Here is an 18,130-nt window from a genome sequence, read left to right on the forward strand (position 1 = left end):
ACGCTGTTTATTTATCAAAATAATGTTATCCAAATAAATTAACAAACTTCTCATTTGTTAATTAACTAATCCTATTTGTACAGATTTAAATCATGGTGTAGAATTTACGTTCCTACGATGGACTTGGCAGCTAGTATAATGTAAGAATGTATATATATATATACATAAATATGTTATAGCAATTAAAAAAAGAACACTGATTTTTTTTGTATCCATGGTAAAAAGAAAGACGCAGTGACAACGTTCGATGGTGATGGAGAAAAAAATAATTAGACAAATAAGGGGGTAGTGTCGTTTTTTCATCTGAAGGTCTTTAATTCTATACAGGTCCGTTTACAGAGACCTTCTCCCTGTAAACAGTGGTAGTATAGTTTGGCGTTTGGCCTGATTAGTCACTAAGTCGTGACCTCTCTATTGTACAATTATCATAACGATGTATTAATTTTTGTCGTTCCCCCATTCATTGGAATACTTTTATTTTATGTTAGCCGTTACCTCCATTTAAATAAGTCTAAAAAACATGATACGGCTTTGACAAGTGAAGGCGAAACCTGGTCGGCCGACTCTACCGTCTAAATTGTCTAATGTGTTTTTTTTCTCTCAACCTCAATCAAACGTTTCTCGCCGTCTTTCTTTTTACCATGGCTGCAAACAAAACTTAGTATTTCCTTTTCAGTTGCTATAATATTGTTTTGTAACCCCTCCCCAAAATAACGATATATATGTATATATATATATATATATATATATATATATATATATATATATATATATATATATATATATATATAATGTATACATACATTATATATACATTATATATACAATATATATATATATATATATATATATATATACATATATATACGATATATAATATACGTTTGGACTTACCGTGCCCACTGCGAGCGTTCGAGAATCAACCCTTGCCAAACGCATGTGACACGCACACTAACAATTTCTCTCTCTTTTTCTCTCCCTCTCTCTCCCCCTCTCCCCCATCAATTCATATATTCCAGTGCATAGCTAAACGATCTTAATAAAAACAGCCAAATCTTTAAACCCAAAATTGAATTTCCTCCCCACCTCCCCTCACTCCTCCCTTTTATCTCCCCCTCTCTGCTACCTATATCACTATATCTTCACCCACGCCTGGCTGAATTTACTAACCCCCCACATACACACTACAATTTAATGTATTTTAAACTTAAAAACTTTATTATTGTCGATTTCCGCCGCCCCCCCTATATTGTCTTCCGCTTCTTTCTTTTTTCCGTTTTTTTCTCTCTTTTAAAATCGTTCTTCCAAATAATGTCATATCTGTAAGGGCTGACGAGGCTGCTTGATTGTAAATATGGTCCAGCAACCGAAACATATGCAACTGAACAGATAAAACGTTAATAAAAAATAAAACGTATATATATATATATACATATATATATATATATATATATATATATATATATATATATATATATATATATATATATAGGTTAATTGTATTAAAAGAGAGAGTCGGCAGTATGTAAGCAATGTTTATATGTTGTTTCTGCAAGCTTGTCTACAATTTGCGTAAACAAATTATTACGGCTTCTTCCAGCAGAGGGAGAGAACACATACGAATTCTACAAGAAATCATTTACCCGAGAATATTATATAAATTTCCTTTCAAGTTTGATTAGCATTTCAAAACTCATTCGTATACAAAACTTTGATATTTGAAACACGCAATTAAATGTCAAAAAAAACGTCATTCACATTCCTTTTATAGTTTGTCCTGCGCTGTACATTGAAAACATTACGCGTTATACTTCTCATTAATTTCTATCGAGGAATTGTTTAATCGTCTATCTAAATTCAAAGCAACACAGAGTCCTCTATCACTTATAAAGCGGCAATAAATTAAAATAACCATAAACTGATTAAGTAAAACAACTAAAATTTTGGAAAGAAAACTCTAAAAGGCTAATAAAATATTAATGAAAAGAGGATTACTTTCTCCGAGGAAGTTTGTATAATTAAAACGTGTTTTAAATACTCTGTCGTTTTTAATGAATAAGTTAGCATATTTTTCATCGTCAGTTTATTTTTACGATTCAAGCTTGATAATGAACCTATTTGATCTGATGTGCAATAACTGCCTTTACTCAAAGAATTTTTTAATACACGCCAGTTTAAGGTTTTCTTTTACAATGATCATTGAACATTGCCTTTTTAAATTAAGAACGTCATGTGACCAAACAAAAGTAATTGTACAGTTCGCAGTGACGATTACAAAAAAAATATCAATCACACCTTTTTTTACAAATAAAAATACATTGCTATTTTTAACTAACAAAATATCAATATCCGCAATGCCCGTAGGGGATCTCACAGTCATTTATATATATATATATATATATATATATATATATATATATATATATATATATATATATATATATATATATATATATATAGTGTTAATTAAATTTTGATTGAAAGCAGGGGAATACCAACTAGTGTCGGGAATATAGCTCGACATGAGAGCATGTCTCATCGGAATTTAATCCTGGCCTAATATCTAAAAAGGCGCAATAAATAGGAGTAAACAACCAGAAAACAGGCTACCGCCCAATAAAACTGGCGCTTCAAGCTTTTCTAGCGGAAGGATACGAAAGGAAAAGCAATGTTATTCTTTTTTCTTTTTCTGAAAGTTATACTATAGTAGTACCAGAGGAAGACCGTTATCAGCCATCCAGCTTTCATAACCAAAATAGGAACAGGTGAGGCTACACATTCCCGGAATAGACTGTTGCGGCAAGAAAGAAGTTCTGCAGTTTGCTACCATTTTTCAAGTTGGAAAAGTAATGCAAAATAACAAATAAAATGTAAGTTTATATATATATATATATATATATATATATATATATATATATATATAAAAATATATAAAATGTATGTGTGTGTGTGTGTGTCTGTGTGTGTCTGTATGTCTGTGCGTGCCTCTGTGGGAGTGTTTATTGTAAGCCATCCTAGTTAATATAACTATAGGAGTATTGCTTTTTGTCTATCTATATACATGAATTTATATATATATATATATATATATATATGTATATATATAAATATATATATATATAGAGAGAGAGAGAGAGAGAGGGAAAGACAGAGAAAAAAGGAGGCAAATATAAAAAGAGAGCGTTTGTAAATAAATAGATAGATAGATAGATAGATAGATAGATAGATAGATAGATGGGGACATATATACATACATGCATATAATTGTTTTTTTTTTGTTTTTTTTACACAGTGATAACCACTTATCCAGGCCCGGAAGCCACTCAGGGATAAGGGTTATTGCAAGTACATTATGTTAGTGGGGAGATTTCATGAAGTGTTTAATTAAGGGGCGGTTCATTAGAAATTTGTTAACATTGGACTTGAAGACATCCAAGTTGTAGTCCGGTGGGAATCAGGCAGACGGAACAGAGTTCCACAGGCGTGCAGTCATAAAAAGAAGCTTTGTTCATGGAATCCGCGTTAGGATTTAGGCATCGATATAGAGTGGGGGAAATTTTTAACAGTAGATAGCTAGACGGGTGTTTTTCGTGAAGGATTGGCGAAGGGGACCAGAGATTGGAGTTCAGACGAGCACCTGCCATGGAAATAACGATGAGACAAGGATAGGCTCGCAACCTCTCTTCTGTGGGAGAGAGGTTGAAGGGTAGAGAAAAGAGCATCCCCACTAAGCCACGAAGTCAATTTTGTACTCTATCAAGTCAGGATGGGCTGTTTTTAGAAGCTCCTGCCCAGAAATGGCAACAGTATTCCATCATTGGAGGTGATTGGCTTGTATATAGATAGAGAATTTCCAGCAACTGCGCAACAGACTTGATGTACGTGTTCTATTTCAGATCAGGAGTAAAGGTCAAACCCAGAAGCTTGTCAAAACACGGGGCCTCACCCAGACAAGAGCCGTCCATCACAATTGATGCCAGATGGGGATCAGAGTGTTGATGATGTAAGGATAGGAGTTTGGTTTTGGATGCATTAAAGGTAACCAGCCACATCGTCCCCCAATGAACCACGCGCTCGAGATCAGAGGCGAGAGAATCCGAGAGAACTTCGTCATTTACAGCCTTTGATGTGTTGCCGTAGGTAAATCAAAATATAAATGTACGGAAGATATCCCAGTCAACCATAAAGTATCGGTATACAGTACGGTTGAGGGGTACGTCTGGGGGCTTCTTACATTTCGTTTTTATCTTAACTGATACCATGGACTGGTCGGAGGATCCTAGAGGAGTATGAACGGAACATAAACATAGCTCAGGGGAAGTTGAGAGAAAAAGGTCTACGAGGCTTGCATATTGACCGCGTGTATCGGGCACACGGTTGGGTTCCCGAACAATCTGAGGGAGGTCATAAGCAATGGCAAAATAATGAGAAAACCTCCCCTCATCATCTGTCTTATTTGAATGGGCCAGCCATTCCACGTTATGGACGTTGAAGTTACCATCTCCTTTTTATAATCTATCAAACTTTCATAAATCACAGTTCAAGGACGGGTACTTCTGCTAATATATATATATATATATATATATATATATATATATATATATATGTATGTATATATATATATATATATATATATATATATATATATATATATATATATATATATATATATATATATATATATATATATATATATATATAGTAGCGGGATGGCCGGCGTTGACTTGGTGAGTAGACGTGTGTATGTCCGAGGGGAAAAATATTTACTACAGAATTAGCGAAGTAATAACACTGAATAAATATTATGAAGTTTAAAAAACACGGTAAAAAACGAAGAAAACATGATGATAAAAACAAACGAACGATGCCTGACGTTGCCCGGGTGAAAAGAAAAATAACATTTGGAGAGGGAGGTAGGCTCCAACCCGAAGCTTTTAGTCTTATGACATTGCACGACACTACGAAGGCGAGGACTTGAGATCACCTGAAAATAAATGTGTAAAATCATAGGTGGTTGAACGGTAACGTATTGTTTACTTGGTAAAACATCACGCCATAGCAGTAGTAGTAGAAGTATTCGTAGTAGTAGTAGTAATAGTAGTAGTAGTAGAGAAAATTGTGCACACACACGAACACACATACACACACACTCTCTAACACACAAACACACATTTGCCTTCATATATAGAGAGAGGAAGAGATACACAGAGTGAGAGAGGAGAGGAGTTTCTAACTATATCTAGAGCTTCCCATTTGCCATGACGTCATACACATGTTAAAACATGTGTCTTCCTTCACCTGTTCTTGACATGCGTGTCCAAAACTTTTTCCTTTGTTTACAAAAGGAATTTTAACCTATATTCTCAGTAACCTATATTTCCAATATGTTAAAAACTTGTTTATTAAATTATATTGTATAGTTGCATTCCTCAATTGAATTTTTCATAAAAAAATTGACAACGCAAATTCTTTTCTTGAAACTATTTTATCTCTATTATAAATAATCCTTTGTTTTACATTCCATTTTCTAATTCTCTCTCGTAATCTACTTCTAAACCTAATTTACGAGGTTCGAATTTCGTCTATTCTATTCCATTTTCATTTTTACTAAATCTACCTATTTTTATACTTACATGAAAAGGTGACAGCCTTTATCATGTAACATATATTGGTTAAAACTCCATTTGTAAACAAAGGAAAAAAGTTTTGGACACGCATGTCCAGAACACGTTAAAGAAGACACATGTTCTAACATGCGTATGACGTCATGGAAAATGGGAAATGCTAGATATAGTTAAAAACTTGAGAGAAACTGGAGGAAAAACTGGGGGAGAGTCAGAGAGAGTCTGAGGACGACAGACGACAGTCTAGACATAGACATTCGACTGTCTAGAAGCGAGATTTTCAGTTTTGAAACTTAGAATGTGAATCTTTGAATTCTTGACCCAGAAAGCCACGGCCGGTCGTGAGAAGAAATAAACCCATGTGTTTTATAACCGTCGTATTTGTGTTGTGATTTACGAAAAGGTAAAGTGAAAAATGTCATTATATGTCCATATATCTGTGTTATAAAATGTATTTACATACACGTCTCGACATCTCATATCTACAATGTGAACTCTACATCTCATATCTATACATCTAAGTATGAACAATTTTATGAATATGAATCTCTTCATAACACGAACAAAGTCTCTCCCAACAGTATCCCTCAACAACAAGACACCTTAACAGTCTCTCTAAAACTCAACAACAGCATCACTCTATTAAGACTCATAAATCTAACAAACACGATTTGGTGCCCGTTGACCAGTTTGTATCAACGATGCCAAACCGAGCCTTGGGTGAATACAACAATACAATTTGGAACTGGAAGCGACCAGACAACCCAGCAAGGGTGGGTTTAAAAAAAAAGAAAACACTTCGGTTACCACGGAAAAAGAAACACAACGTTTTAAAAGGGCCCAAGATAATAATAAAAAATAATACCACAGAAAAAACAATTACACGATCACAGAAATGCAAACCAAAAAGAACAAAAATGAACACACACGCACACAGAAAACTAAAGTTCACAAGAAAATATTAAAAAAGAAAAAAGGCCGATATGCCGTAATAAATGATAAAAGAGATACGCTCAGTTCAAAAAAACCACCCCCAGCTATTTCATTCATCAATAAAATTAAAAAAAGAGAAAAATTGGTGTATTCGGACGATATGTTTTGAATACGCACGCACACAAATAGAAATAGGGCAGTTGTAATTCATAAAAATGTGTGTTAATGTCTGAATTGTTTAGATAAACTGTCAATCATAATAAATAACAATTTAGTGTCAAAAGCCGAAAGTACATTTAAAATTCTCGAGTATTAAAAGGAAGAATGAATAAATAAATGAATAAATAAAATAAAATACACTATAGCAAAAAAGAATGATGCAGAAATGAAAATCAAACTGTGAATAATTTTCGGCTTTTTAGTATGTTTACATTGTTCTGGTCTTTGAAAAAGGGACCATTTTGTTTTGTGTTAACGGACTTTTGAAATGTGTAATGTAACGATTTTTTTAATTTTTTTTGTTTGGTTGCAAAATGTTCAAATGTATTAAGGTATTTTCTTTTGAAAATGTGTTGATGTTGAACCATATTTTAATGTAAATGTTATTGTTTTCACAGCAGAATTCAAAGTTATCAGTAAATATACATTTGATTTAAACAGTCTAGGAGAAAATAAAACTAGTTAAGACGTATTGTTGGATTACAGATTCAGTTAGATTTGTAGAAGGGGGACAAGAATTAAAATTACGTAAACGTGTAAGTAGAGAGTGTTTAGATGTGATAAGCCGTAAGAAAGATGGTTTTTAGCGTTTTTTTAGAGATCCGATATTTTTTTCCAAGAAAATTTACTTGGTATTGATTGATAAGCACAAGCTGTGCCCCTATTCGAAAAACTTGGGAACCTGGTAAATTAAGTGTTTAAAATAAGCTGGTTGAACGTAACGACTCAAAGCAAGTGGTAAGACTTGGCTTAATTAATAAACAGTCGTTGGAAAGAATACGAAAATTCTTAAGGGGACCAGTAAACCGATGGTAGGTAGTGTCGAGGCAATCACATATAGCTTAATGAAGTAAGAGACAGGCAAAAATATGCCGTAGATTACGTAAGAAAGATATAGCATTGTATTTTTTAGAGACGCATGAATGTGGGATATATCTGCTGGTTCTTGGAAGCTCTGATGAGAGAAAAGAAAAATCACAAAAAATCGGGCAATTAGATAGAAATTAGGCGCAATTAAGGTGTTGTGGCGCAAAAGGTGTTAGTTAGTTAGGGGTGATATTTCTAAATCCTCGTCGAAGTGACAAGAATCCAAGCAAGAGAATCCGAGTGAATCCGCATGAGAGAGAAAAAAGGCATATCTTGATAGTTAAAGCCAACCGAGAAGATTGGTTATGAGCTTAAGATAGTTATAGAAAAAAAAACAAAGCCATACTTGATAAGACTTACCACGCGGAAATAGACGATCAGGACCCGTTTGGGGCGAAGGGATTCCTCCATGTCGAGGGAGGTGAACACCTCTAGTCTGCGGCATATGGGTGGCTGGAAAGAAACTGATGTGAATCATAGGTAAAGACCCTACACCCAAAAAGGAAATTCCAAGAAGATCAGAAAGGTTCTGATTTTATAAAAAATAATAATTTTGAAGTCGCTCGAGGAGGGCTGGCTGAAAGAGATCATTTTAGCCTGATCTTTCCTTACTGTGTGGTTGTGTTTATATAGAAAAAATGTACTAAATTTCAAAATGCATACAGATTTTTGTTAAATATGGAAAGGAAGGGATGTTACATTATAAGGGCTGTCCCATTTTCATGTAAGTATTAAAATAGATAGATTTAGTAAAAATGAAAATAAAAAAGAATAGAGGAAATTCGAACCTCGTAAATTAGGTATAGAAATAGATTACGAGAGAGAATTAGAAAATGGAATGTAAAACAAAGGATTGTCTAGCTTAGAACTAAAATAGTTTCAAGAAAAGAATGTGCTTTGCCAATTCTGTTATGATAAATTCAATTGAGGGATGCAATTATACAAGGTATTTTAATAAACATGTTTTTAACATAAGGGAAAAATTGGTTACTAGGAATATAGGTTAAACTTCCTGTTGTAAACAAAGGAAAAAGTTTTGGACACGCATGTCCAGAACACGTGAAAGAAGGCACATGTTTTAACATATGTATGACGTCAAGGAAAATGGGAAGTTCTAGATATAGTTAGAAACTTGAGAAAAACTGGAGGAGAAACTGGGGGAGAGTCAGAGAGAGTGTGAGGACGACAGACCACAGTCCAGACATGGGCATGTGAACGTCTAGAAGCGAAACAGTCAGTTCTGAATATGAAGCTTTGAATTCTTGACTCAGAAAACCACGGCCGTTGGCGAGAAGAAAAAAAACGCATCATGTGTTGTGATTTACGAAAAGGTAAAGTGAAAATTGTCATTATATGTCCATATATCTGTGTTATAAAATGTCTTTACATACACGTCTCGACATCTCATATCTAAAATGTGAACTCTACATCTCATATCTTCACATCTAAGTATGAACAATTATATAAATATTAATCTCTTTATAACACGAACAATCTCTCTTACAACAACATTTCTCTGTAAGACTCTCACTCTCTCTAAGACGGCAACGACAAATTCTCTAAGACTCCATGAATCTCACTCATAATAAGACTCTCTAACATGCACTTTATATAACAACGAAAACAATAATAATAAGACTATTATATAACACTTACACAGACGCAGATGGCAACATAACAAATAACTTCTCTTTATCTCAATTCCCATCACAGACGGTCACGTTTCCAACATGTTTTTCAGATCAGCAAGATAGTCAGGCCTCATATCTAGATCTATTTCAGACCACACTTCCCAATAATTTTGTAACGAATGTCCATAGGCAACTCGATAATGATTATCCCCCTGTGCTAATGCTAGGAATCTGCCTAAATTCTTGACCCGAAATAAAGCCCCATTGCTCAAAACGATAAGGTTTTATAAGAAGCCTTACTGGGAAGTCAGCAAAGATCCTATCTGAGATTCCCCTTTTTTCTCCCTGCTGAGCAGTGCGGAAATGAGGTCACTGAATGTTTTCAAACGGAAAATATGGTTTACTCTTTCAAGACACTAGCAACCTAGTACATGAATTAGCGAATCTAATGTCTACCTGAGAAATTGACTTGGTCTCTCTAACTACACAGCCACAGTTGGCAGGAACACATACATGTTCTATATACCATTCATTGACACACATAGTAACATTCTCAGCCTGTCTTCCAGATCATCGTCAGGAGTACTAGCAAGTATCCCTTCTTGACTTAGCTCTGACCACAGTTCATGGGGGTTGTGTAGTAAATGAGACTTGCTCTCTCCGGAATGCTTATCAAGCTTTAATATCATTCTAATCTCTCTGATTAAAATTAAAAACAGCCATTGCACCAAACGACACGGTACTAAATTAAGACTAACAAGGATGCTATCGTTGATAACATGTGATATGCTATATAGAGAAATATATATATTCTTTTCCTGTGGGCGAGTGGGCAATGTGCCCACTTGAATGTTTAAGTGGCAAGTGAAGAACATCGTCGCATTTGTAAATTCTATAGCATATCCCAATCTTCCCAATACGTCACTTTTACTGGTGCATTGACAGTAAATATGCTGCATTTTATCCATTATTAATCCATAATGAATAGACAAAACATTGCAGCATTTAGAATTGATTATATAATGTTATGAATTGAATTTTTAGAAAAAAATTCTAATGCTGCAATATTTAAAGTCATACATTTGTTATATTTTTACTATACCATTTGGCATTTTCTTTCCAGGTTTTATCAACTAGTCCTTTACTTTTCCATGTTTAAGTTGACTGTATTACTTGTCAAGCTTGCATTTTATTGCATAATCAATTATTTATCAAGGGTTTCCATAAAAGCACCTGTTCTTTGTTTAAATCAGTTTTTTTCCCAAAAACATAACACACTTGACTGAAATAACAATGTTAGCCACTCATTTGCTTTCAATAAAACCCTCTCAGTTATCTCCTTGTCGATCATTCGTTCTCTTTGTTTACAGTGTTCCCTCTCTTTTCGTCACAATAGTGAAGTAGTAGCCACAGTATTTGCTGAAGCGACGAGGTTGCAATTCAAACCAGTCATAAACCACGTCGCCCACCTCCTTACGTGTTTTTTCGATATTGGAACAACAGAAAATTCATCAAACTACTTGTTTTACTGAACGCAAATTGTATGTTTTTCACAATATAAATGAGAACGTGATTTATAAATTGTTATAATTGTTTTAAATTTGGTCGAAAAATGACTAAGCGAGAACTTTAAAGCAGTCCCAAATAACTAAAACTGACACTTAACCATACATTAATAAAACAGTACCGTGTCTGAATTATATACTAATTAGTATTTTTATTCTGTAGTTACTCTTCTTTTTATCTTTTACGAGTACGATTTTACTTAGTAATTTTTTTTAAATAAAAGATAGTTCTTCGTTATAATAAAAACATCGTTTAGACATTGGTATTTTAGTTTTTGACAAACAGAAACAAAAATGTTTTTTTTTCTATTTTGCCAAGTATTTTTTGACAAACAGAACCTAAAAAAGGAAACATTGAATAATTGCGTCAGTAAACTTTAGACTAATTTGATGATTTACCCTAGTAGATAATAATCAACACTTAAAGAGGTAGGCAATTACTTTTATGAGTGTTGCCAACCATTTAAACCCAATCAAGGAAATCAAAGTGTTTACGGCTCTCCGCAGGAAGTGTTGATTTCTGAAACACCTCCTTTATCATGGGGTAATGAAATGAATTGTGATACGACCGATCTAAATCAGCTATATGTGCTAAAACTCGACCTGACTTGCTAATTTTCCTTATCTGCTAATAACTATAGGAAGCATCCCGTCAACCATTTCCAAATAAGATAGTTAACTTACTTTATCTATAGGGTTGAGAAAATACTTTGCTGCTAGTACTAGTCTAGGATAGCATAACGATAAACAGTCTTATCTATTTTGAAATATTTTTGCCGTGTTTACATCGGGCTCACTTGTAATATAAGCAGCACTAGGGAGTTCACAGTCTAAGGCTTTCTTGCTAGCAATTTTAGATTATTTTAGATATTTCCCATGTCCTGAAGGTTTCTCATTAACTATTCGCAAGCGTTACAATGCAAAACTGTACCCTATTTCATTGTTCTTTGAAATGTGTCTTACGATCATTTTCTCTATTTTTCTTGAGTCTAAAAGTAAATATGGTTGTTCAGATATTGAATTAGTCGTATAAAATAACTTCAGTCTTTGATAAATACAGTATAGTCCAGGGACAAATAGTTCAATCTCAAATATAAGTAAACATATATGAGCAAACTATAATACACGATTAAGCAGATATGTTATTGATATTATTCAAGGGATTTGATATTTATTGAAAAGGTGTGCATGTTTGCTAGAAATACACCATTAAAAATAAAATAGTAGAATTTCTATATTTTGGTCAAGTGAAACGGATTCCTATACGAAAACGGAACAGCAAGAAATAGTTATATTGGAGGAGAGTATATCTATATTGTAGAAGGAACTGGAATAGTCTCACAGACGAATTATCCTTGGAAAAAAGTGTGTTCATAGAATTTGTTTTTAGAGTTATGTGCAGACAGGAAAAAAGGAAACTTCTTTGTAAGATTTTCAAGTATAAACATCTCACATTCGACATTTTTTCGTTTAGCCCTCTCTGAGGTAAGACACATTTACAATGTTTTGGTACCTCCAACAAGCTGCTTAGCCTTATACAACCCAAAGTTTTGACTCAGGCAATTTCGAGTTATATCTTGTAAGCGTATTGTGTCTAACAACGCGCTTCTAGTGTACAAAACGGTGGATGATAATTCAATTTGTCCGCCTGCGCACCACTCCTGTAGAGAAAACAATGATTGATCTTCACGTTTTCTTGCAGCGAGTCTGCAGTACAAAACATTATTTTTCTTCTGGGTTGGTTGGCTCTGACCTGTCGCCCTGAAATAAATTATCATTTTAAACCGTCAATAGACATTACAATGAGACGAGAAGCGATTAATTCACACAAAGTAAATGCATTTTGTAGATGTGGAGCAATTTACAAAAATTAAAAAAAAACGTGGTATAATAATTGAAGTCATACATAAATAATACGTACATTATTTGTCTCTTTTTCCGGATATTTCTAGCATGCTACTAGGGAGAACATGAGTAACACTGTAATATTTTCGTGTAGTCATCTACGCGCCCTTGCATCTAAGATAAAGGTAAAACTCTCTGCTTTAGTTTCATGGTTTTATATGAAACTAAAAAGAACAAGTGAAAACTTTCTCTGGCACATCAATCGCGATTCCGTATCCCACGGGAGAGAAGTTGAATTCCTACTAGACAGGAGAGAACTTGAATTCCTACTAGACAGGAGAGAAGTTGAACTCCTACTAGACACTGTCATCGAGTGTCTAAGGTCTCTCTGTACAGGGGTTTGTCAGAACAATCTGGCATGAGGATACTTTTTTCATAGAAGTATACCCTGACCAAATATTCCAAATCACATAGTATTCGCTGCCCAAATAAGATCTCCTCACTATGGCTTACCCATATCAGCTTTTACGAGGAATGATGAACTTTCTCCAAGTGATGTTACCTCAAGTAACAGCACGAAACTGGATAGTCAACCAGACTAGATAAATTCATGTCCTGGAATTCAGTAAGACCAAGAGAATAAAATAAAAGATATAATACAATATATGAAAATGGTTAATTGGGTGAATGAAAATTATGTTCTCAACTTCTTTATTAACTCAGTGTTTAATCTGCTTGGCCTTCAGGTCAAGATCAAAGTGTAGTATCTGTTCTTCAGATGTTGCACTTCAATTTCGTGTTCTCTATCAGTGGAGGAGAAATCCTTTACGACTGAGACAATTTTTATTTTTGTTTTGTTTATCCACATTAAAAAACGACCCTGGTGTCTAACTCTGTCCCGTGGGGAGGCATTGTAAATAGGAACTCAGTGTTTGAGAAATAAAGATCTTAAATTCAACATTCGAATATCTATGTATCTCATATAGACTTCAAGTGTTAGCCCCAGGTTGTGGGCCCCTAGACTTCTGAGAACTTCAAGTGAAGTAAAATAAAATATCCCACGGCGATTATTTACTCGACCGGAATATTCTGACGTGTGAGTATTATTAGGGAATAAGGTCCCTAATAGATTTTTTGTGCCTCCAGCTCGTTCTCTTGTTGTTTTTATTCTGGCGAATTTCAGTTGAGATGTTCTTACTCAAAAACACTAAGAAATATGCCATGTTATCATCCTAATCAAACAGGTGCATTCGGCTTCGCTGTGCTAGTTTAACGGAAACAAATCATGAGGTCATACTTGAAACAACTCCTAAGGTCAAATCGTCAGTACGACCTGTTTTAACAATATACATCTTTTCTGCACCGCAATTTAGGGTTTGGTGAATCCGACAACAACTGTACATTCTTAACCATGGGATGTGAGAACCCCATTTTATCAACAATATTTAGGAAAGTGAAAAAAACGATATAAAATTATACCCCGTTTGATTTAAAATTACCCCCGAATTAAAATCTCCGACCAAAAGTGTTTGAGCGTCGTGAATTTTCACTTCAGCGTGGGTAATTTCACTTCAGCATGGAACATTTTTTGTATATTTTACTAAAACTAGTCTATTATTTTACAAAAAAAAATTGCGGTGTTGGGGACCTATATGAAAACTATATGACGAGAATTTTCGGTAAAACTTTCACACTACAATTTAACTTCTCGTTAGTGTAAGATTTCTATAATTTTCTCTCTGTATGAGTCTACAATGTAGAAGTTTATATCTGACATTGGCTTGATAATAATCCATAAACAACACGAAAACTAATTTAAAAAATACCGTGTTTTTTAGTCAGTTTTCTGTTTTAATACAAATAGTCTTTTGAGACGTTGAAAATTGATAGTCACACGCTTCGAACCTGTAGTTATTTGCTGGTAAAAAAAACATTCACTGGATAATTCTTATAAATTTGTGAACTTGATTAAAATACTCACTATGTTTCTATCCATATACGCTCTGACTTCTAATAACATCAGCATCAATTTCATCAAGTACCGCTTTTTCTAGAACCAAACACTAAATTTTTTCTGCATTTTGAAGCATTCGTACTAAGGTAAGATTAAGAATTGTTTCAGTCCTCATTTTACTATCAAAGATTTTCTTCATAATACTTGACAATTTTCACGCACGCTATTTTATCCGTATGAAAGAGAGAGAGAGAGAGAGAGCGAGAGAGAGAGCGAGAGAGTACGATTAAACTTTTTGGGGACATTTTTAATTTGTCTCTATTATGCTAATAAGTGTTTTTGTTCTTAAACGTCGTACCTCTCTTTGGCCATCTTCAGTATCTCGCATATACTCGGGAAACTAGTACATAACATACTGAGGGTGTTGCAAAGATCTTATAAGGTAATACCTGGTCTTGTTAACGTAGACGTTAGTGTTAAAATCGAGTTCGGGTTTCCACAATAATTCATGACTTCTCGCTATAGCATGTGACAGAGCAGTAGAAACACTGGACATCTTGATTATCCTAAGGTCGACTAAGAGACAAATTGAAACCGGTGCCATTTATACAGTTCTACCAACGCGGAACATATTAGTTTACGCTCTGTTTTGTAAATATATTTCAGAAACAGACGTTAAGGTGAAATGTTCAGATATATGGAATAAATTATGTTACGTTTGATAAAGTAAGGAAACTACCGAGGTCCGTAGCCTTTTCAGTATTCCCATTAGAGTATATCATTATGTCTTCAATATGAACCCGGCACCTCAGTGAATGCTAAACATCAGTAATCTCAGTTGGTTATTTACCAGTGACTTCCGGAATCGCAAATCCTTTTTGTTTTGTAAAAAAATATCTGTTTCAACAGAACCTAAAAATGAGTGTTCGCTGTAACGAGGTAAACATCGAATGTAAAAATAAAAAGTGGGTACTGAAAAGATGAACATAGTTGTCAGTTTTTTTTTTCCTTTGTATAAATGTACACAGTTAAAGCTAATTTAAACGTTTACCTATAATAATTGGTATACTATTCTTAAAAAGTATAAATCAACTGCACAGTATTTATTTAGAAATGAAAGCACGCGCCGTTAAAAAGAGAGATCAAATACGAAGCAGTATAAAATCATTGGAATTAGTCCTGGCTCTAAAAGTTCCCACATATAAACTGCAAAAAGTATCGCCTTAACCAATTCATCAGGAACATTGGAAAAATGAGCTAATACAAGAAAGCAAACTGTTTACAAACACCTGCTTATTCTTATTACTGAATGCATGCAACCTACATGATTTTCACCAATATAAATATGTATAAATCTACATAAAAAGCATGAGAAAACTTTACCAGCGGATCGATATTCTAATTCGATATGACACCAAAGTAAGAGGATCAATATTTTTTTTTAAAAATGTTATTCTGGATTTAATAACATATAAATACAAGCTACCTATACATGCTGCCGACTACAACTTCAGTTGTACAGATACTATACGCAAAACCATATCATTTATCTTAATTAAGATCAGAAGTTTTACCAGATTAAATAAACCTAATAAACAAAAAATTAGAACTACAGCAGATGCACTTACATTAATATTTCATAGGATGAGCGAATCTCTCAACGGAGGCTACCTTTCTAGGGCTATTGCTCTTGACTTATGTAAAGCCTTTGATAGAGTATGGCATAAATGTTTACTTCACAAGATCTCCAGTTATGGTATAACTATGGTATACCTAGAAATGTATTCTACATTATACAATTAATTTCTCTGTGATAGGTTCATAAGAGTAGTAGTTGATGGCCAGAAATCAGAACCCACAGTATTAATGCGGGAGTCCCTCAGCGGTCAATCTTGAGTTCAACTCTCTTCCTGATTTACATTAATAATCTTACAAATCACATCCTTACATCATTCGTAGACATTTATGATGATGACACTACCATAGATGGTAGCACATATAAGATCGTAAACGACCAAGTTCTTTCCGATTCTCTCCTCTCTTGTCTTGACCACGTTCTTCAATCGGGAAATAATGGCTGGTTAAATTTATTGCATCTGAACCCAAGCTTCTATCTTAACACCACCGAGGCTCTGGTCCCCAACATGCATCAATTGAAATGAATGGCTCTCATCTTGTGGAGGCCTCATATCCTGACAAGTTTCTGGGCTTGACATTTACTTCCGATCTTAAATGGAACACATACATCAAACCTGGTGCCAAATCCGCTGGAAAAATGGTGGTATCCTTCTATCAATACAGTAGATATCTCACTGCTGATGCAATTGACTATCTATATAAGAGCCATGTTCGTCCAAGGATGGAGTACTGTCCCTACATCCGGGTAGGAGCTGCTAGAAAGGACTCATCCTGCCTTGATAGAGTTCAAAATAGATTCATAGCCTTATAGGAGATGTATTTTTCTCTTCTCTGCAACCTCTATCTCCCAGAAGATATGCAGCGAGTTTTTATTTACTTTATAGTTATTTTCATGGCAAGTGTTCGACTGAACCTCATTCTATTACCGCCTCGCCAAACTTTCACAAACACCACTCGTCAAGCTGAAAACATTATCAATAATTCCCCCACTCTTTATCTCTGCCTAAACCGAAACGTAGATTCCATGAACGAAGCTTCTTTCTTACATGTGAACGCCTGTGGCACTGCCTTCCCTTTTCCTGCTTTCCAGCTGATTACGATACGGTTGTCTTTGTCTTCAAGTTCAATGCCAGCAACTTCTTTATAAGGCGCCTCCTTATTTTAACACCTGACAATTACTATATTGTCCAATTGACTATTATATACTCTTTAACTACTATCCTAGAGTTGCTCCTAAACCTTGATAAATAGTGGGGCCTATGTAAAAAATGATCTTACGTTGGACCTAAGAACATTACTTTCAAGAACGTAAGTCTCAATATTTGTAATCCGAGTAGCAAAAGCATACAAATTGCATGTACTTCAAGATAGTACATGAGATATATGTAAGATATGATCGGAAACTTCTGGCTTATTTAATAAGTGTGCATAGTCGAGTTTATACAAATATATCACGGACTTTAGATGTGGCAATGCATATACAAAATGAATTCACTCCTGTAGATCATTCTAGGTCAATCATAGTTACCTTAATATTATATATATATATATATATGTGTGTATAATTATATATATATATATATATATATATATATATATATATATATATTATTGGTAGAAGACTAGACACATATATGCAAAAAAGCGTGAACAAAGAAAACAGAATAACACATGCCACAATATGGTCTGTCATAAAGAAAAGCAATGCTTTTTATACAAGTATATTAATGAGGAGACGTCTGTTACTAAAAAAAGACGAAATAACGTGATTAGCTTATCAATTCCCTGGTTATTCACCCTTAGTGCTTTGTTTGCGAAATCAAATAAATCATTGTACTTCAATTTCAATAAACG

The sequence above is a fragment of the Euprymna scolopes genome, chromosome 27 (assembly GCF_053919585.1).
Source record: "Euprymna scolopes isolate OS-2025 chromosome 27, ASM5391958v1, whole genome shotgun sequence".
Classification (NCBI taxonomy): domain Eukaryota; kingdom Metazoa; phylum Mollusca; class Cephalopoda; order Sepiida; family Sepiolidae; genus Euprymna; species Euprymna scolopes.